This window comes from Gallus gallus, chromosome 7, assembly GCF_016699485.2.
Source record: "Gallus gallus isolate bGalGal1 chromosome 7, bGalGal1.mat.broiler.GRCg7b, whole genome shotgun sequence".
NCBI classification, from domain to species: Eukaryota; Metazoa; Chordata; class Aves; order Galliformes; family Phasianidae; genus Gallus; species Gallus gallus.
Window position 1 is genome coordinate 30,438,498 of NC_052538.1, and position 20,931 is coordinate 30,459,428.

At 40.0% G+C, this 20,931-nt stretch overlaps 1 protein-coding gene across 4 annotated transcripts in view; it reads left to right on the forward strand.

Moving 5' to 3' along the window:
• THSD7B (thrombospondin type 1 domain containing 7B) overlaps window positions 1-20,931 on the forward strand; it is a 481,009-nt gene that overhangs the window by 99,904 nt on the left and 360,174 nt on the right. Inside the window, exon 1 of one of the 4 annotated variants that reach the window (XM_046944124.1) lies at window positions 11,837-12,110. The exons of the other annotated variants lie outside the window; for them this stretch is intronic. The gene's annotated coding sequence lies outside the window, so the exon portion shown is untranslated. Of the gene's footprint in view, window positions 1-11,836; window positions 12,111-20,931 lie in introns of those variants that run through there. 4 annotated transcript variants of the gene reach the window in all.

Genomic DNA, 20,931 nt, shown 5'->3' on the forward strand with positions numbered 1-20,931 from the left:
GAAGCTGCACTGCTCATTGAGAGGACTTGCCTTGTGGATGTGCCTGCCAACAAGTTGCTACTGCCTTTGGAAGCTGAAGGCAGCCTTGCATTATCGCTTAGCAAACACAGTGTTTACATAGTGGCCCATAGTGCAAATTTACAGTTCGCAGACAAAGCCTCTTAAGAGGAAAAAGAGCTGAGATCTGGGCGCTAATGCCGAGACATTTCGTTCTAACCATGCTATCCCCCAGGTACTGAGAGACCACTTTGCAAGTGATCAGATAACCTGTCAGGACCAGGCCGGTCAGCCTCCCTTTTTTTTTCACTTAACTTCAGAAACTGAACGATCTTCCTTTGCTACTCTATTGGCAGAGTTGCAAAGTTTTTCTGATTATTATTAAAGCAGCATGAAACCATACTTTTGTTCAAGCTAATCTAATGAATACGATTTGCCTAAATTTCCTTCGGTTCAGTTTGATGGGGACAGGCAACTGCAGCTGGGTTCTGCAACAGGTTGTCACCAAGCACATATCTGACGATTCCAGTGGGCACTATTAATTGGCTTACATTCACTTAAAACATCCTCTGATTTTATTCTAGACATATCTTGTACGTTTGCTTTTTAGTGAATGGCTTTAAAGTTTGGAACCCATTCTTAAATCTCTTTCAGCAAGATGTTTTCTTAGCACAGATAAGAATCATGAACTATATTTACATGAAACACAATCACAATATGTTGCTCTTATCCATTCACTTTACATTCTTGAGCGGGAGAAAGTCTGCATGTGTGCTAAGCTGTAAGCCCATGTCTATTCCTCCTAATTTGAGGTTATATTGCTCTTAAGTTATATTGTCCTGAAACTCATGTTGGCCTTTAAATTGTTGTAAACCAGTGGTAGCCTCAGAGATATTAAAGGATGTTATACCAGTAAGTTGCCCAAATAATGACAAAGCCACTTAAAGGGTTCAGTGCAAAACTTAGGTTTGAACCCATAGTTCTGGAAGAACTCCATCTAAGCTCTCTGATGTGGTCCTGTCCTTTGTCCCTAAGCACTAGTTGTATTTTGTTTAGGAAATAATTTCTGATAGAATAGAAACACCAATAAAGATCAGATTCACTAAAGAAGGAAGGTAAGCCTGTGTTTTATGTATGTTTTTGTCACCATAGTGTTCTTCAGAGCAAATTTAGGATTTTGACAAACTTGTAGTAAAAGTAGATATAAAAACAGATATTGCTTCCAAGCAATGCTTGAGAGGTTCTGCTCTTTTAAATAAAATTGTTAGAATATAGTTAATGAAGTAGCATCCATTTATTTGTTTAAAATTCATAAATTTCACTATGAAGCATTTTCATATATTTTTGAAATAAAAAGAAGTTTTGAACTTCAGTTATATCTGATGCTTTCTGCTTGATATGAGAATTATCTTCAATGTAGTTATCTGAAGTTTACTATCTGGAGGAAAAAAAACCCAACTGCAAAAATACAACTGAAAGCAGTAGAAATCTACTAGGTATTGAATAGCAATAAAATAATTGTTCCTTTATCTATAAATAGGTTATTGATTCTGATATAGCAATGTCACTGTGTGGGTGGAAGAAATGCTCTGGAAGAATTGATCATCTCACAAAGGGAAAACGAAAATTATTTTTACCCCCAGGAATGATATTTAATTTTGTCTGGGCTTTTAGAGCTTATTTATTTGACAGTATTTCTGTTCAGTTAATTATAATTCAAGAAACATGCTGTTATATATTATTTGTAATATATGTTCTTCAGATTTAATTTGTCACCCTCTGAAAATGTATTGAACTAGTAATGAAGGAATACTCCAATCCCATAAAGAGAAATAGCTGGAGTCAGAAAAACTTAGCTTCCAATTCATATTTTGGAGAATTTGTTCATTCCTTGAAGTATTTTGATCTAGTCTGTATGTACAAAGCCATGGGTATTCTTCCAGTGAGATCATTAGAAGCAGCAAGATTAGTTTGTGTGAGAAAGAGAAGAAAGCTGAGGTAAAGCCTTATGCTTTAGGAAAAACAAACAAACAAACAAACACAAAAAAAGTGATCAGTTAGAGACATCTTTGTATGATAGCTGTCCTTTCATGTATTCTGATCGCTGTAATTAAAGAAGTACTTGTGAGGCCCCATCTGGTGTACTGCGTCCAGGTCTGGGGCCCCCAGTACAAGAAAGACGTGGAGCTGTTGGAGAGAGTCCAAAGGAGGCCCACAAAGATGATCAGGGGGCTGGAGCACCTCCCCTACAAAGACAGGTTGAAGGAGCCGGGCTTGTTCAGCCTGGAGAAAAGAAGGCTGCGGGGTGACCTCATTGCAGCCTTCCAGTACCTAAAGGGAGCCTATAAACAGGAGGGGAGTCAACTCTTTGAAAGAGTAGATAACAGCAGGACAAGGGGAAATGGTTTTAAGTGGAAGGAGGGAAGATTTAGGTTGGATATCGGAAAGAAGTTCTTTACTATGAGAGAGGTTAGGTGCTGGAACGGGCTGCCCAGAGAGGCTGTGGATGCCCCATCCCCGGAGGTGTTCGAGTTCAGGTTGGATGGGGCCCTGAGCAGCCTGGTCTAGTATTAAATGGGGAGGTTGGCGGCCCTGCCTGCAGTGGGGAGGTTGGAGCTTGATGGTCCTTGAGGTCTCTTCCAACCTGGGCCATTCTATGATTCTATATGAGAACAAAACATAGAAAAATACATTCTTACCTACTATTTTTTTTTTTTAAATACTGCTGCTGCATAGCATTTTTTAAGCTTCTAGAGAAGAAACTCAATCCACCTGCTGGTGTTCTAAGAAAGATAATCTTTTGTGTAACTAGAAATTTCAGGAATAAATCTAACAGTTGTGGATATTTCCAGCAGAGACAGAGATACATTATAACTGGAAAAAGTTCTAGAAAACCTGCTGTAAGAACTTCCTTACATTTGGGAGGAAAAAAAAACAACCTTAGGTGCAGTATTTTCCCTGAAAACAAGCTGATGCTCCTTATGTATTGGGTTAAATGAAGTGTAACATCAATTAAGTTAGTGACTAAAATAAAACTGCTTGCATTAGGAGAAAATCAAACTAGCTATTGTAAAGCAAAAAAAAAAAAAAAAAAAAAAAGATGGAAGAAACAGTAAGCTCTCTAGTAAAATTATACAACTTATTTGTGACATATTTTTCTGCGATACAATCAGTGTTGCTTGAGTCTGACGTTTCCACAGGAAAGAATGAGTTCTAGCAATAAGGAAAGAAGGTGGAGTGCAGTGCTGATTTGAGTCAGTTGTGAAGCTCCTCATTAAGTTACACAATACTGCTCTCAAAACAGCAGCTTCTCAATTCAACAGTTCCTTTTCAGCCCAGTTTATTGTCATTTCCCTTTTACCCAGTTTCTTAATCACCTTGTAGCAGCTCTACTACTAACTTCCTGTGCAGTGTCGCTTGAAGGCTGTTGCTGGAGTCCATATACTGTTCATAGGGTTTGAAAGTAAATCAGAGTGATTGTGGTAAAGAAGTTAATTCCTATTGCTAACAAATCTCTTCTGTACCTGATGATATCGGCCTTTTGGAAAAACTAAACTCCCTCAACTTCTGTCAGCATCAGCCTGCAGGAGAAAATCAGCAGCATATATATGGCACAATTAAATTTTTGGGGCTATGTTGATCCTTAAGATTATTACCAGGGAGCTTATATAGCTGCTGAGAAAAGGTTGAGAGAGTGTTTTAAATGAGAGCGTATATTTGATATATATGTGCTTCTTGGGTTTCATGGAAGGGTAGTTAGGTCATGATATTATCTTATGAAACGTGTACTGAGATGATGCATCTATGAGACACCCCACTATAAAAGTACTTGCTATGTCCTACTTAGTATAAACGGGATTAAAAAAAAATGACTTACTTGTGAATTAATTTAATCTTTGCAGACCTCTGAAAAACAGTAGAATAATAATCATGGACCTTGTTCCATTAGTTGTGTACTCCATTGTTTTTAGTCTTGCAGTGTTGCTCACGCACTGAGACATGATGCTTACTGGTGGAAAATCATTTTCAAAGTGCTTCAGGGAAATGGTTGATAGAGTGCTGCCATCTCTTGGCTGTGCAAATCACATGTTGCAAAATATCACGTATTTTTCTTACAAGGGAAATGCCCTCTCTAAACAGCTTTGAAATGTTTCTATGAAAGGTGATACTCAACATACCTGCAGACATCTTACATTTAATTTGTCCAGGAAAGTTATTAGTGATATTTGAGAGACATTGAGTTGTCCTTCCTATTAAAGACAGGAGCTATTGAGAAAGTGTGAAGAACACTGCAACGCTGCTCACACAGCTGGGTGTGTGCTCCTTGCTCTGGAGCTGGCAGTGACAAGGAGGCCGTTGTAGCCCAGCGTGGATAGTGCTGCCATTGCTGGTTGCAGCCCGCAGGCCCTGTGCTGAGCTAATGACAGTCTTGGGACTTGTGGAGCTGTGCTAGAACTGGAGTTTTGGATTGGTTTGTAATACAGTAGCAGTGTTATCTAACAACCAGGTGTATGTTACATGGAATGTTTAAGCTTTTGCTTAGCTTTGTACTATTGCTTGCTAGTGCTTACAGCTACATAAATGTCTGTAACCAATAGATAGTAATGACAAGTAGTGTTTAGCACAGCGTGAATTATCTAAGAGTGTATAATAAAACAGAAGGAAGTACAGGCAGGGGATGGAGTGGGGCCATGGGAGTGTGGGTGATACCATAGGCACCAGGCACTATGGGCAGTGACCAGTCATCAGGTGATGCAGCTTAACGCCCACTTGAAACGCTGATGCGCCTTTCAAAAATGCCAGCAGTAATGAGAAGTTAGTCAGAATTTGATTCCCTGTGGAGCTGCTGGTAACTCCAAATGCTCCAGAGCCTCACTCCAGGCATTCCAACATGCAGCTATTCACCCACTGGCAGCTGCTGGCTTCTCTGAGCCTGACTCAGCCTCACAGAGCTGCAGAGCTCTTCTCAATGTTACATTTATCATGCAAGTTTCCTTGTGAGAACAGTGCGGTAGATAAACATAATATTGCGTGTTGATTAAATGATACAGCCTGGGTTTTAACAGCATGAATCCAATGGAGGGAAGTTATGCAGCCTCTATATATGCCAGTTCCATATACATGGTATTATGAATTATCCTACTGCTTATTATCTTCTACAGTGCAAACTGAAGCTGGCTATTTATCCATTCACTAAACATCCAGAAAAATCCAGTAATTAGTCGCACTATTTCTTCAGTTAATGATAGGCATCTTTAAACACTGAAGTTTAAGTTATTTCCTTCCATCTGCACATCTTCAGATCATACCAGAGAAACACTGACTAAATTTTCATTAGTCCTTTGATAGTTCAGACTTCCTGCTTGGTAGGCTGCTATCATCTGTCCACTTGCCAGTGGCATCGTTGAGTTTTCCATTGTTTCAGTTGTATTCAGACACAGCAGATAGATTCCGTGTCTCTCAAGACTTTGTAGGCTTTCAGTGATAGCCTGAAAAATGTTCATCTCTGTGCTCCACCTACTAAAACTTTTGTGTTGTCACATCTAATGCTTTCAGTGATGATTTCTTTTGGAACAGTTCTAGTTTTGGAAAGGTGTGAAATGTCAGTTTGATTAACGTGGCTATGTGCAAGTCGACAGTGTTTGTATGAATACTTGTTACTTCTAAATTATAAACATGACTGTCATACTGTTTTAGGGATGAATGGTGGAGAATATACCTCCAACACTCCATTTGGGGAATATGGTGTCTCTAATTAGTAAGGAAGTGGCACGGCTGCTGTATCCTAGAGACGAGGTACGTGCATGGGCCTAGTCAGAAGAAACAAAGAAAAATACCTTCTTAATTAACCTTTAGTTTATTTTTCTTAGTTCATCTTTCTTTACCCAATTGTTTATAGAAGGTGACAGCAATGGCAGGAGAGGAAATAATTAAATGAGATTTTTGTTAATCCTTGTGCTCTGTCTGAAAAGCTGCTGCAACCTACAAAACACCCTGACGATTTGCATACTCTGCTCTTTCAGCATGTGCAGATCTCCCATGTTGCTCCTTTAGAGATAAATAGTCTCACTAATCGGTTGATTCAGTTTCAGATAACATCATCCTTACCAAACACATTGTTAAGTAGGTGAGAATGAATTAAAGATCGCAAAACTCCTTTGTGTGTGTGTGTGTGTGTGAGAGAGAGAGAGAGGAACCTGTATTCATGGAGGATCTCACAACATTTTCATCAGACTTAAAATTCAAAATGACTCTGGTGCTCTTGAAACTACTGCCCAAGGACACATTTTGTAAAACTTTGACAAAATGGTTTGTTCTTACCGGAGCTATAACCTGAACATGAGAGGAGTCACAGTTGTACATAAAAATCCTTTTCCCTTCCTGTCCACTTCAGCAACACTGCAGGAAAACAAGATGCAAACCAAACAAACAACAATAAAAGAAAACAACCTTCAGTAGTTGAAAGAACGTGAAAGGGTGGAAGGATTTAGAAATTCTTATCAGCTAGAAGGGTCAGGATACTGTTTCTGCATTGTTGCTCTTCTGTATAACCAAGTGGGATAGCACATTGGAAATGGAAGTAGAAAATTAAGGTGTTAGCTTCATTCCTTCCTTTGGAAATCCTGCAGCCCAAGTTCCCTTCCAAAATGGGAAACGCCTCCTGCTTTGCCAGTGTCACACACGGTGAAACTCTTCTCTGGGTATCAGAATTTTACATGCTTTTTTGAGCGTTGTTTATGACCCAAGAAGCATTTTGGAGGTAGGACAGACATGTCTGCCATATGTTGGTACTCCGAAACATCACAACGCTGGGCAGAAATGCGATTCCCTTCTGCAAGTAATAACGGGTGAAGTGGGATATCCAGTAAGTTGCTGTGGCTGAGCTAAAAGGTTGGTCAAAATCAGGGAGCAAAGTTTTTCACTTTAGGCCTCATTTTGTACTCACTGAAGTTCATGAGTTGTATGTTAATTTTATGGGTATCTTACAGCACTTACAGGATAACAATACAAGTATCTGCAGTGCTGACTACATCACCTCTCAGGAAAGTGTTATTTACCCAGTTTCACTCTGACAAGTGAGTTGTAGTTCTCACATCTACTTTGCTGTCTTAACGGCAAATAATGTGCTCCCCAAAAGCATATTGTTTCTTCTTAAACTTTCCACCTCCACGTGAGGATTGTTCTTGTGCTCCCTTGACCTGCATGACACATGCAACTTGGAAAATGCCTTACCTTAAAAATATGTTTACTAGTTTCACCAGGTTGCTGACAAATTATCCTTGCTTTCACTTCAAAAATAAAACTCTTTGCTTATGATTCTTCTTTTTGCTGGTTGTGAATTTTTTTGTAAGTCACGGGCCTTCTGAGAACACTGCACACGAGTACGTAACTGGTATTATGATCAGAAGAACAAAAATAACTTCTTGGACATGACAGTGATGCTATGCATGTTCAGAGCATTGCTGGTAAGGATGTGCTTCCTTCTCTAAGCCCTGCAGTTTTGGAGGGTCACAGTGAGAGGACAAACGAGCCCACGTTCCTTCAAAAAAGCGCTCGTAAGCTGCAAAGTCTGCTGTTTATTGGGAAATCACTGTTTTGTTTTTTGTATTTGTGCTAGTAATGAACCCTGTCAGTACTCATCCACAGATGTAACTTTAAGTGCAACTGTCTTTGATTGATTACATTGCAAGGAGGCTGCTTGTAATTCCCTGTTTGTTCCAGTTTACATACTAGACCATCTCTTGGTCACATTACTTTTATTTTGGAGTGAGTATATAATAGATAATCTCATATTTATAGAAATAATTTTATTTCCAGCCTCTCACGACAAATTTAATCAATATTTATTCAAATGAAAGTGATATATTTTTTTACACATTCGACCTTGTATCAGATAGCAACCCTTTCCCTGCTATACAAGTCTGGCGTGTTTTCAATCACCTCTTCTTTACTGATGTAGACACTGGCAGCAAGTTTTACAAGCTTTTGTTTTATTTTCCACTTCTCTTCTATGCTCATACTCAAATTCATTTCAAACAGCTGGCTATGAACTATCTTTATTATTCTGATCCATACGATGGTGAAATTATACAAACAATATTTACTGCACTGAAAAGCTTAAATAGCATCCAGTGGAGGATCAGCTTCTCTGGTAATAATTCCCGAAGAGAAATGGATTACCCTTTTCATAGCTTAAGAAAAAAAGTTTAATATTGATTGAGAAATTCACAGTCTTTTTTTTTTTTTTAAACATGTTCAGTCAAAGGAAATAAAAGCACATATAGGTCAGTTTTAAGAAAAAAAATATAAATAATATGAATATTTCTGGTTGGTTTGATTTTTTCTGATGTATTGAAACATTTACACTTCATCACTTGGCTATATTTTTTTGTTACAGAGATTGATGCATTACACGTTCTCGGTGTTCTATAACACAATCCATCAACTTATCAAGCTGTTCTAGAGGAACAAACTGTAGCATAAAATTAAAGCACTGCAGAGACAGTACTTACATTTTTGCCATATGTGTGCTACATCTTCAGGTTCTGGAAGTAAGCTGAGTAAATCTCTGTCTTTATACTACATTTAAGGAAAGAATAGTATTATTTACAAAGCAGTGTGCTGCGTTTATTCTAACATTGTTCTCTGCAAGTCTGTTCTCATGAAATAGAGTGAGTCTTAGGCTGTGGATCACGTAGGCTAGAACACAAGCATGAGGCTGGTAGGCATTTGGGCAGGCAGGCTGCTATCTTCCCACCCTTTTCAACAAAGGTTACATAAAACGAGTAACAGTAATCAGGAACCAACATCTGAAGTCTTCTTTCTCATTTCCCAGAGAATATAAATACATTTTGGACAAGAAAGAAGAAAATAAAACCCTGAGCTAAATTGTGAAATACGACATGAAGGTAGTAAATGTTATTAGCAACTGAATTTTTAAACTTAATACTAGAAATTTCTATACAGGCATGTCTGTGTTACCAGCCCAGTGCAAACACCTCTATAGCATAAATTATTTCTGGGCATAACATAGAGCTTTGCCCAGGAGAAAATGCAAAAAGAAAAAGAAGTGTTTATGGTGAGTCTTAAGGCAGACAAATCATGAAGGATCCAGCCTAGGTTTGTGGAATGATCTGTTGATGAACTGAGAAACCAACGTACAGTCTGCTTTTCTTATGTCACTTACACCATGGGGGAGATGAAAACAAACACCAAGAAGTTGCACAGTGATGGCTGCCACAGCCTACTTTTTAAAAAAGCTTGTCAGCTCTTCATGCCTGAATAATAATTCGAGCAGAATGAACGGGTACACAAGTCCTAATGCAACGTAACACCCACTTGAAATTTTAAAGCTCCTTCTCTACAATGCTGAAAATAATGAGAATTTAATCAGAATTTCCTGACAGTATGGTGCACAACTGCACAGCTACAAATGAAAGGTGTTCAGTAACACATTCTTGAGAAGAAAATCTGCTGGATGCTTTGCAGGTACCCTTTTTTTTTTTCTTTACTTGTGAAGAACAGGCATAAATATTTTGAAGAGCAATGAAATTATGCCTTCACAATGAAGCGGCTTACGTGCTCCTTTAATTTGAGAAGCTTGTAGAACAGAGCCATGAAGAAATTATAAGTACTGTACATTTAAGTATAATTTAACTAAAAAACAATTCCCCTCATGCAGCTCGTTCAGAGACAATAGCAAAGTGACTAGCAGACCTGCCAAGTAAAAGTGAATAGCAACGAGTCAGGAGGAGCTTCCATCCTTGCAGAAACTAGTGGTACTTGTTGGACTGTTGCATATTACAAAGAAGTTAAATTATGGCTTATTGCAAAAGTTAAGAGGGTGAAATATTATCAAGAAAAGTCATTCATTTGGCTCAGATACTTTCTTGCCTACGGGTTTTTAAGAGTCTGGATTGAGGACACTGTCACCAGAGCATATGTGTTCTTTCTGTGGTAGAATTTAGGATATATATATATATTCGAGCTGCAAGGCTAACAATGTAATTCACCTTTCATGGGGTGAGCAGGCTGACATGCATGGGTTTTCAACTATAATTAATCAACTATAATTTTTGTGTAAGGACTATGTAAAAAGATGTGATGCCTATTGATAAAGTGATTCATAACATTACAAGCTAGTAGACTGAAAACATAATTAGGCTATTTTGTAATTTTGACTTTCTGCATGTGCTATTACTTTATGCTCCTGTGATTGAGAGACAAACGAGTCTGTTTTCACAGTGTGATCCAGAACCCCCTAAGTTGTGCTCTGCTATGTGACCCACAGCTGGGTGGCTGATCCATGTTGTATGTTGTACCACCATATAACAAGAGCACAGCTTAACATTGGGCTCAGCTAAAACTGAATTCCCAAAAAGGTACCATACAGAGTCATCCAGGTGATATCAGCTTGCTGTGACATCACTCTGCCACCTCTACCCTGGCCCAGGTGTGGTACCAGACAGAGTCTATGAGCTGCACCCTTAGAAACACTGCTAGTTTTGTACTCTTGGTCAGGATGAGGGAGCAGAGGCTGATGCCGTGAACATATGCAGTTGTAGTAGAAATGCTGAGTCACAGCTTGAAGCAGTGATTGAGCACCTGGTGGGGAGGCAGGGCCAACCCAGGGGAGCTCAGGTGCATGCAATGGACCTTAGCGACCATAAGGGCAGGAGCCAGGATCCACCCCTTCCCACACCTCATTTAAGGGTTGGCAGTGGAGGCAAGGGGATCTTGTTGGAAATCCCTGTCTACTGTAGGTTTTCTGTAGGTAAGTAGATTCCTTTCTTTCTCTGCCTATAGCTGTTGCATTTGAGCAAGTCCTTTCTTGCTGCAGCTTAGGACCTTGCTACTCTGCTATCGTTACTGCACTTTCTATCATGTTACAGCCATAAAAAAAAAATGGAAAGCATAGGGTTGCAGCTGTGGTTTGGAGAGAGTGGGAAGATATAATCAGAATCTTGAATTGGGAGAACTGAGATTGTGCTCAGACTTGTGCCTGTGGTTCTGAGGTGGAAATATGTCTCTATACATATCAGGCCATATGCCCTATGCATAATAAGCCTCGTGTTTCTGAGAAGTGACAAATGTAATACAGATACAGAATAAATCTGCTGCTTTGCAGTGTCTTTATCAAACTGTATCTTTATACATTTATTTCTAAATACACTTCTATTATTATAACTGGAAATACTTACGTAAGAGGGGGGAAAAAATCCAGAGAGTGGAACAATGTTTGTAATCTCCTCTAATATGTTATAATATGTGATAGTTCCGAGGGACCACTGCTGGGCAGCGTAGCACTGGTGCTGAGGTAGGTCAGGGCGAACCCTGCCAGGTGTGTCTGACGGCACCCTGCGCTGCTCTGTCACAGCTCTGGCGGGAACTGAGTAAATTCACGCGTCTCCCTCCTGCTCAGACCTGGAGTACTGCTAATTGCCTTAAGTAGGAGCTTAGGAACACAGAGCATCGCTTAATCTCCTAACAGGTCTAAATCTTATTTACTGTTCTGCTACAAGCTCTTCAATTTGAGGGAAAAAAATCTAAAAACCCTCAGCAAGAGAAGGCTGTGATCTTCCTGTTCTGAGCCCCAACCAGATCCCTGGCTAGGTTAAAAGCCAGCTCATAACCCCCTCACAAGGTGCAGTGTAACTGAGTGCATCGCGACGTGACTGCTGCTTGCTGCAGCTGACAGGCGGTGGTCAGGAACCATCCCCTGTGCAAATAAACGTGAAGCACTTCCCTGTCCATCGCGGTGCCGTAACTACAGGAAGCAATTTGTTTCGTAACGTGCAGAAGCGCAGCGCGACTATTGCTTCCTTCCTTACCGGCCCCCGAGGGACCGCGCGGAGCGTCCGCCGAGCGCGGGAGGGCGGGAGGAGAGCCGGCAGAGGGCAGCGCTGTGAGGGAAAGCGGGTGGCGGGAACACCGGCACGGCACGCAGAGGCGCTGTGCTGGTGCTGTGAACCCCGCATGGCACGGAGGTGTCCGAGCAAAAAGGCCGTAAAAGTCTCTGAAAGTACCAAGTGCTGCCTTTGAACTGTTACTCTGTGTCTGTGTGACTGTAACTGTACAGCTAAGAAAGAAGTGCACAAAATAAGCAAAGGGAGGTAAGTAAAATCCTTTGTGAGGGGCGAAGAAAGTCTAAAGAAGCGACTAGCTTGCAAGAATAACACTTGTTCGCAGCGTGCTGCTGTCGGAGCGTGCCGCTGGTTCAGCAGCAGCTGATAGCTCCCGCCTGGGGGCTGCTGGAGGTTAACCCTGTGCCTGGTTCACTGAGAGCGGCAGAGGGACGCTGGCTCCTTCACAATTCAGGGAGGTGTCAAAGGGTGACCTTCATGGAAATGCTTGATGGTCTCCCTTAGGCTTGTTTTGTTTGGCGCTCAATGAATTGAGTAACGCCTTGTAGAGGATACAGCTTTAAAAGCAGCTATAAGGTGTGCGTGCTGCTGTGGCTTCTGCAACTGTAAGGCTGAAATAAAGTCCTGTACGACATTCAGCAGAGATAGAGCAGCTTCAGTATTGTTTGTGAAAATGTAGATCCAGGTTAGGATTAGGAGCAGGGCAGTGATGCTTGAGGATGAATATGAAAGCTGTAGCTTAATGTGAGTGAAAGGACACGCTTCCACTTCTACTCTGAAACCACCTTTCCTATTTGGGATCCTCCTTAGAACTTAAATCTGAGAGTGAATTTGGATCCTATGGGTTCCCTGGGTGCCCACACGGTCCACTAACTGTTACTCAGATTAAAACACCTCCTGTGTTTTATATGATGTCTAAAAAGTGTTAACTTCTCAGTAGTTTCAATGCCATCTTCTCCAAGCACAGGTAAAAGATTTTTTTCTTTTTTTTCTTTTCCTGTTGTCTATCATTAGCTTCTATATATCTGTTAACTGTGAGTATGTGAGCAGAATTTGTTGTGGGTACTCACATCACAAGTTGTTTCATAACTTGTGTTGCATGGAGTTAAATTATTAAGGTGTAGTCATGAGATGCTTAAACTCATTTTATTTGTTGAGCATCTTCAGTATCAGAATAATTCAGTATCACCACCTGTATCGGGTGCTGATAAGATAAACAGCAGTTTTCTGCATTCATGACTGTAGGGACTCAGCAGTGAGACAGCACTTCTCTGGTACTGCACAAGGCAACCCAGAGGCCAGATGGAAAGGCAGGGAGGAGGTCTGCAAACTCCTGAACGACAAAGCTATCTTTTCATAATAATTACCATAATCTTTCCTAAAAAAGGAAGACTGGGCATTGCTAAATAGCATCAAAAGCTGTATGGTCTCAAGCTGGGTTTCTTGGCAGTGCTCAGCCTTAGCATTTCATAATGGTAGTTACTGACTGCACCCCGAGAAGTCCGTGTGATGCTTACAGATGAATCTGTGGAAGCGAGGTCGAGGTAGCACTTGAAAATCTTCATTCTAATCATTGAATCTGTGTGTAATTAAAAATTGCATGATTAATCTTTGATAAAGTCATAGCAGTGTAATTTGCACTACTTTTTATTAAGAGAACAAGGAGGTTTCCTCTTCCAGACTACAGAGCAAGGATTTCTTATGATCTATTTTCCCTGTTCTTCTTGCTAATTCTGGCCAGTTTTGCCTATTCAGTTTGAAGATCTTTTTCCACTTCTCACAGGGATTAGTCTATTTTCTGTAGAAGGATGGAGATTTACCAGATATTTGTTTGCCCGATTTAGATGGTAGATACCAGTAGCTTGGTTTAATGAAGGGGGCTTCTTCAGGAGCCTTTGAGAAGAAGGTGTTCTGGACAGGGAGTTCCTATTAGTAACGAATGGGAGAATGCCATATTTACGTAAATCCCTGTGATGAAAATCAGTCTCTTTGCATGGGGAAAAAAACAATTGTAAAGGTTATGATAAGTTAGTTTCATTGTAGACCTCTGTGCAGGTGGGAAGACTGTTCTGACAAGTGAGTTTTATGAGAAGTGAACAAAGCATGACTTGAGTCACACACTGCCTTGTCCACTTGCCTGTGTAGGCGTGTGTCTGCTGAGTCACAAGGGCTGGAAAGCTATCTTGCCTCAACAGCAGGAAGCCTTACCTATCACCTGGCAAATTCATAAGTAGGTCACCTCCTCTAACTCTGGTACACCTACTCTAACTGCTCCATAATGAGCAGTAACATTTTTGGGACAAGTCCTCTGACAGGGGCACACCAGCAGCATTCTCTGCATTCACCCTGGCTGGTGCTGCTGAGCTTGTCAGCTAACGGCAGGTAGCACTCTGCATGACACCGTTCCCTCCCATCTGTCCTGTTTCCATTTTGTGACCATCCATTGTTTCCGTGGACCAGGGAAGCAAAATCCACAGGTGTCTCTCCACTGGGTTCCCTCTTCGTAGGCTGGAGAGCTGAAATATCCCCTTTGTTCTCAGGAAACACGCTTGGATTTGGGAGTAGGAGGATATTACAGAGAAATCAAGCAGCCTCTGCCTTTGTTTGCCTGTAGTGCTAATGTTGGCAAAATGGAAGAATCATAGACTCACTGTTAAGTTCAAACTTGAAAACATACCTGCTTTTGAAGCACTTTTCACTCAGTGGAACTGAGAAAGCAGGGAGGAACCTAGTGAAGTAAAGTTCAGTTTGACAAAAAAAAAAATACAGGAAATACCTTTTATTTCATTATTAGCTTAAACAATGAACAGCAGCACAGCACTGAAAGAGTGAATAAGTAACTCAGTGATTCCCATCTAGAGACACAGACTTGACATAGAAATGAAGACTAGTTTGATGTGAACCCAGTGCAGATAGGTAATTCCAAGCAGCTGGTGTGCATTATCTAAAATGTCATTAAAATCATCAGCTTTGAAAGTACTAGAGACCTAAATTTTCAAGTGTCCCTGGATGACTTGAATGTAATGTTATGGATCTGAAATGAAAACTTTCTCTAATGGATTTAAACCCATTGCGCAGTATTTGAAGACTTGAAGGGAAGAATTTTCAGTATTTTGACAGACATAATGTGAGTGCTTTCAGGCTTAGAGGTACACATTAATAATAAAGCTGAATGAATATCTTTTACTTTTCTGTAACTTATATAAAAGAAATTTTGCAATTGTTTTGTCTTCAACCATTATTTCCGATTTCCTGGGTAAGGAGCATAATCATAATTTCTAAGACTTTCTGTTAAGAGGTTTTATCTGTAATTAACTGCAACTACAGGTTCTTAGTACTAAAAGAAAGAAATAAAGATAGAGATTAACTGGAAAAAATATTTGAAAAAAAATGGGAGATATATGGCAATGTGATTTATTTCAAACATCAAATAGATTTGTTAAGGGGGTTATTTTTGACATCTTATGTTTGCAGTAAAACAACAAATGCTAAGAGCTACCTCCTGGCATCTCGTGAAAGAAAAGGGAATAGTACCCAACAGAAGGTGTTTCAGCTGTTAACCAGCAGATCTAACTGGCTGTCTTCCATAACTTGATCTTAAACAGCATCATTGTAGAAATAAAGCTTAATATCTGATCTGACTTTGAACTGGAAGTAAAATATGTACAAGAGCAAACAATCCATGCTGTGCCATTTATTAAGCTTATTTAGTGGTTATTTATATGTGTGTCTGAAATGTGTGGTGCTGGTAAAAAGAATACATGGACAGCTGGGAAGACAAAGTAGTAGTTTAGAAGTTGTGTTATTTGTTCCTGCTCATTACCTCTAGATGCATACGTTGTTTGGATGCCTAGTGTTGAGGAGCTGATACAAGCAATTGCAAGTGATGCTTTTTGGCAATGCATTTATGTTAAGTTCTACACATAAATTTTAGAAAGGTTCCCAATTTTGTCCCATGTGCCTGCCAAAAGTGTTGGTGTCTTCTTGCAGTATAAGTCAAAGATTTGATAGAGTTACTTGAGCCCAAATTGTTCTGTGTTGTTTAAACATGCAGATATTGTGAAAACATTTGTCCAAGTCTTAACTTTTATTTAATCCAAAGCACTTTATGTGAAAAGCAGAGCCCAAGGATCCTAAATCACAGTGGATAGTTCCAGCAGTCAACTTAAACAAAATCTCATTCCGATGCTGTGATTCTTTGTGAATCAAAATGTCTATATGTAGGAACTTATTGTTTCATATTCCTCTCTGACCAGTCAGCCATTTTGATATCAAGTCCTCTGATTTGGTATTTGACTTTACTTTTAGATTTTACAAGGACTGCTGTTTGCTTTCCGATGTAGAAAAGAGCTCGATGGCATGAACTGTGTGAGAAGAGTTTACTTCCTCTGGTTGAAGTGTAGACCTCCTGCATGTAGATTTTTCCCAAGAAGAGAAGCTCAGTATTCATTGGCAGCTCCTCAAAATGCCTGCAGTAACATGAAGCAGTCACAGATGTGAGCAGTGTCTAAGCTACGCTATCCTAGACTTCACCTGCATTTGGCTCCTGGGTAATATTGTAAGATATTTTTCCCCTGTGTTTTATTTATTGTAGCAGGAGTAATTTTCTTCCAACAGGTGCATTTTCCCTTTAATGAGAGCTCCAGCCAAAGACCTTTGTGCTGCTCCAGTGTTAAATATTGACTCCTCATCTCACCACTTGGAGACAGATGTAAGGAAGGCCATGCCAATGATGATGCAGAAAGATATTTCAGAGACTGCAGTAGTGAGGCAGCTACCCAACATGCACTGTGGTAGGCCTCAAGCTCCTATGAGAGCTTAGCAGGAATTCTGGTTCAGCAGTAATGTGAAAAACAGGTACAAGATATCTCAAGTTAAATAGAAAAACTAAAGTGAATACTTGATTTGCTGTAAACTGTGGTTGTAAGTAACTTGCCCAAAGTCATGTCAAGACTGTGCTGTGCAGCTAGGGACAGAATCCTGCCTGGCTTTTATCAGACATGAAAGTTATTTACAAAGTCAAATCTAGCCTTTTGGAATAGGATCTTGCTGGAGAGCCACAGTTCTTATGAGCATTTACTGAAGGAATTACATGCAAAAAGATTTCTGTTTTTCTCAATTATCCCTGGGTCTGGTGACCATACTTTAAAATGTTCTCAGTCTTCCCATCCATGAAACAGTTGCAAAAGGGTGTAAAGATTTTTCCTTCCATTCTTTTTCAGAAGAAAGGCTATTTGTTAAATAAAGGGCAATCCATGCCAGCATACCATGGCTTTAATTAATCTGTGACCAAAATAAATTAAAAAAAAAAAGCAGGATGTGTGGATGGTCACTAGAAAAAATACTCTGTGCACTTAAAGGGATTTTTGAATTGCCCAGTGCTCATGCATGTGAAGGATGGAAAATGGTTAAGAGAAATTGAGAAGGTCTCAGGAGACTAACAGCAGGGAAATACCACTAATGCATCAGAAGAAACTGTGTGTTTTCAAGGATGTGCTGTACTATGCCCAGGCCTTTAGTACTTAAATTCTGTGATTGTGTGCCTACATTCTAGACAGGCTGAGCTTCTTTAAATGAGATGCATTTGAAATATTAAATACACTGAAAACAAATATAGCATCTTGCTACTTCTGGCTTAGAAAAAGAAAAACACTATCAGGTAATTAGGTCCTCATGTGGGGTAGTCACCCAGAGCTGGCAGGCAGCAGAGCTCTCCTAGCAGCCAACACATTCAGTGTGCTATGCACATTAACAGTGCTTAGCACCAGCCCAAAATTCGTGTGTTTTTGTACTGATAATAGATACACATAAACTCACATGCCTGCCTGTATATAGGTAAACTATTGCATTCCAGCACTGCAGCTGCAGTTACAGGATATTACTGCATATTGCTTTCCAGTGGTAATGCCCAAATATGAAACTGCTTGTGTGCAAGGGCGTTGCTCTCATACTGTGTTCATTTCTAAACTGACAGATCATTATATGAAATGCACAGGCATGGTGAGTGATAGAGAGCAAGAGAAAATATTTCCCAATATTTTTGTGTTGAAGGTGGATGAATTCCTTGTCTCTCTCTTATTCTCCTCAAAACATTCTGACATAAAGACTAGGTTGTTTGCGCACAGCAGCACAAATGCCATTATTGCGTTGATTGAGGTAAAGGGCAGAAGTGTTGATCATAGGGATGCAGAAGAGAAGAAAAATCCCTTATTACAAAATCAAGGCTTAAACCAGTTTAAATGAAAGAAACCTAATACTATCCAGGGAGGGAGGGACTCACAAATTCTGAGAAGGAACATTGAACTTGGTACTAAAGAGTAGCATGGGGGAAAATCGTGATGGGAGAGAGAATAAATCAGAGCAAGAGAGAAAAGCGCCCCAGAGAAAATCTAGCTAGAGCAGAAGAGAGACATGAAAAGCAAATCGACTGCTTTGTTTCACACTTAGCAAAGCCTGAGTGTGCGTAGGAGCATCAGTGTCAGGCTTGAAGTTTTGAAGAAACAACAACCTTGAGTCACACGGGTCAGAAGCCACCTGAGTGCAGCTTCAACCCTCCTGTGCTGACACATGTCTGTGGTTTTATCTGGACTGCTGCAGCCTCTTCTTCTGTGGCCTTTTTAGGACCCCTCGTGGTCCATATCAAAGAGTTCCTTTTTATATTTTCCTTTCTCACACCCCTGTTGCTACATGTTCCACTGGTCCTGATTGTACCCTTTGCATCTGCTCAGATCTAATGCACTCCTCTTGTTCTACCTCTTAAGCTTTTACTGATCCCTCTTTCTCCATTTCTCTTACACTTTTATTTTTTCCATGTCTTTTCCATGGGCTGCATTTGTAGTGTTCTGTCCTTCTCTTTGCGCTGGCTGTGTGCCAGTCTTAATGATCCTTCAGTCTATTGTGTTTTGGGTGACTCTTGATAAAGCTTTACCTCCCTTTACTTCAAATTTCATAACTGCAAAATGCTGATAGCATTGCTGACTTCCTTTGTGGAATATTTGGAAACCTACTGGTGAAAGCTATGTGTGGAAGGTAAATATAATTGCAATTTAAATCAATAAATATGAAGAATAGGGTCAGCCATGCATATCTCAGAGCTTTATTGCAGGATACTCTTTGATATTCCTCTGTTTAACATGGATAAGTTTGTGCCTGCTGCGTATCAAGTGCAGACGGCAACCGAAGCATTAGCTCAAATTTATTGAGAATGCACCATGTGTACATAATTTCAGGGTTATATCATTGGCCTTAAAATCTGGTGTCATATTCTGAGGAGGGATTGTAAATTCATCTGTGGCTGCTTTCCTGCCTGGGGTATAAGCGCGGATGAGGGAGGAAGGGCTGCTGCAGAAACTTCTGTTGCTGGTCTGATGCATTCACAGAAGTTCATTGTTAAGTGCCTGATATACTTTCTACACTTGCTAACTGAAAAATACGGTCATGGCTTTTCTTGAAACTTTCCCTCAAGAACCATTTATCTCTATGTTGGGAATAAGCACGAGGAGGTGAAGTTCAAAGGTGCTATTTCTGAAAACAGAGCCTTAGAAAGGAAATGCCACAGTTTTGACTCTGGCAACTCATCAACACTTCCAGATCTCTTTTAACTTATCCTTTTGTGAAACAAACAATACATGTGAGAACAGAGCTGCATACATTTATTCTTCATCTAAAAGGAAGACCTTATTGAGACTATTTTAGAGGGTTTTGGTTTTACATGTATAATGAATTGTAAGCTTTTTTTTTTTACCTACTGGAGACTTTGTAAATGTTTACCCTTTTTAGCTGTTATTATCAATTGCCCAGTATTCTGGAAGAATAATATGGTGTTTCTTCACACATCGAAGTATAAGATGTTCTGAAAAATACATGAAGTACTTGTGTGAGAACTTGTTTTCATAAGCAGTGACTAAATTTTTCAGAAGGTCCTTTCCAGAAACAGATTCTACTCTGTGTGATCATAAAGAGTGTGTCAATCAGCCATATGTCATTGATACAATGGTGTATATTTTTATCTTTGTTTTTGGCTTGTTTGGTTAAGTTTTTTCATTGAATACTGGCTTCTTTTTTACAAGAAACCATTGTTTTCAAAGCTTTTAGGGATTTTTGTCAGAACTGATCAGCTGTGGTCGTGATGTCTCCCTTTATGTGAAACTGCTCTGTTCTCTCGTTTTGTAACAAGTCTGTTGGTATGAGTTGTCTAGAGCTTAAATTATGCTGAATGTCATGCTTGCTGGAACAACTGAGTATCCTGAGATTGTCTCTTTCATTAGACATTATTTCATCTTTTTCAATTTCTTTAATGACAGCCTGGTGCATAGATCTTTAAAAGGTCTGCAGAAACCAGAAGATGAAATGTAGAGTGATTCATCTGAGCACTGATTCAGTCCAAAAACTGAACAATAGATTTCATAACTGTCAGTGCTGAGTGGAGTTCCTTGTCTGCTTCTACACTCCAAGCCTTCAGTCCCCCATGGAGGAAGCTGATTTCTACTTCTGAATGAGGATATTTTGTTCACGGCACTATGGGAAAGTATCTAAACATATGCCTAGGCTAGGAAGCAAAGAACTTCAAGCTAGTTGACTTTTATGACTCACATTTGCCATTTCAGTGTAGCCATAATACTGAAATAGTATTTCTGGACATTTGTAGTTTTTCCAGGAAGTGTAGGAAGAGGAGAGCTTGAATGGCTGCTGCTTTGGTCTGCAGATGTGTAGTTCTTCCCAGAATGGATTTGCAGGGTTCACATAACTCGGACCTTCTGCTAAGGTAGAGATGATATTTAGGCTGTATTCTGCTGAAGTGTTCCTGAGTTTGATGAAGTAAGCAGTGTAGTTGAGTTGGCAAGGAGACACTGCAGTTATTTGAAAAGGTAGGCACTGGGAAAATGGCACCACTTTCCTATGGTAGTTACTTGGCTGCTGCATACTGTCTCTAATCTATTGCTCCCTGTTGTAGCCTTTATCTACAGTTTCTTTTGAGGAGGTATCATAGAGTTTTCACAATCTTTTCTGGATTGTAGGCAAGTTGTCTGTCTTAATCTCAGACTGGCTCTGAAAACAACAACAATACAGT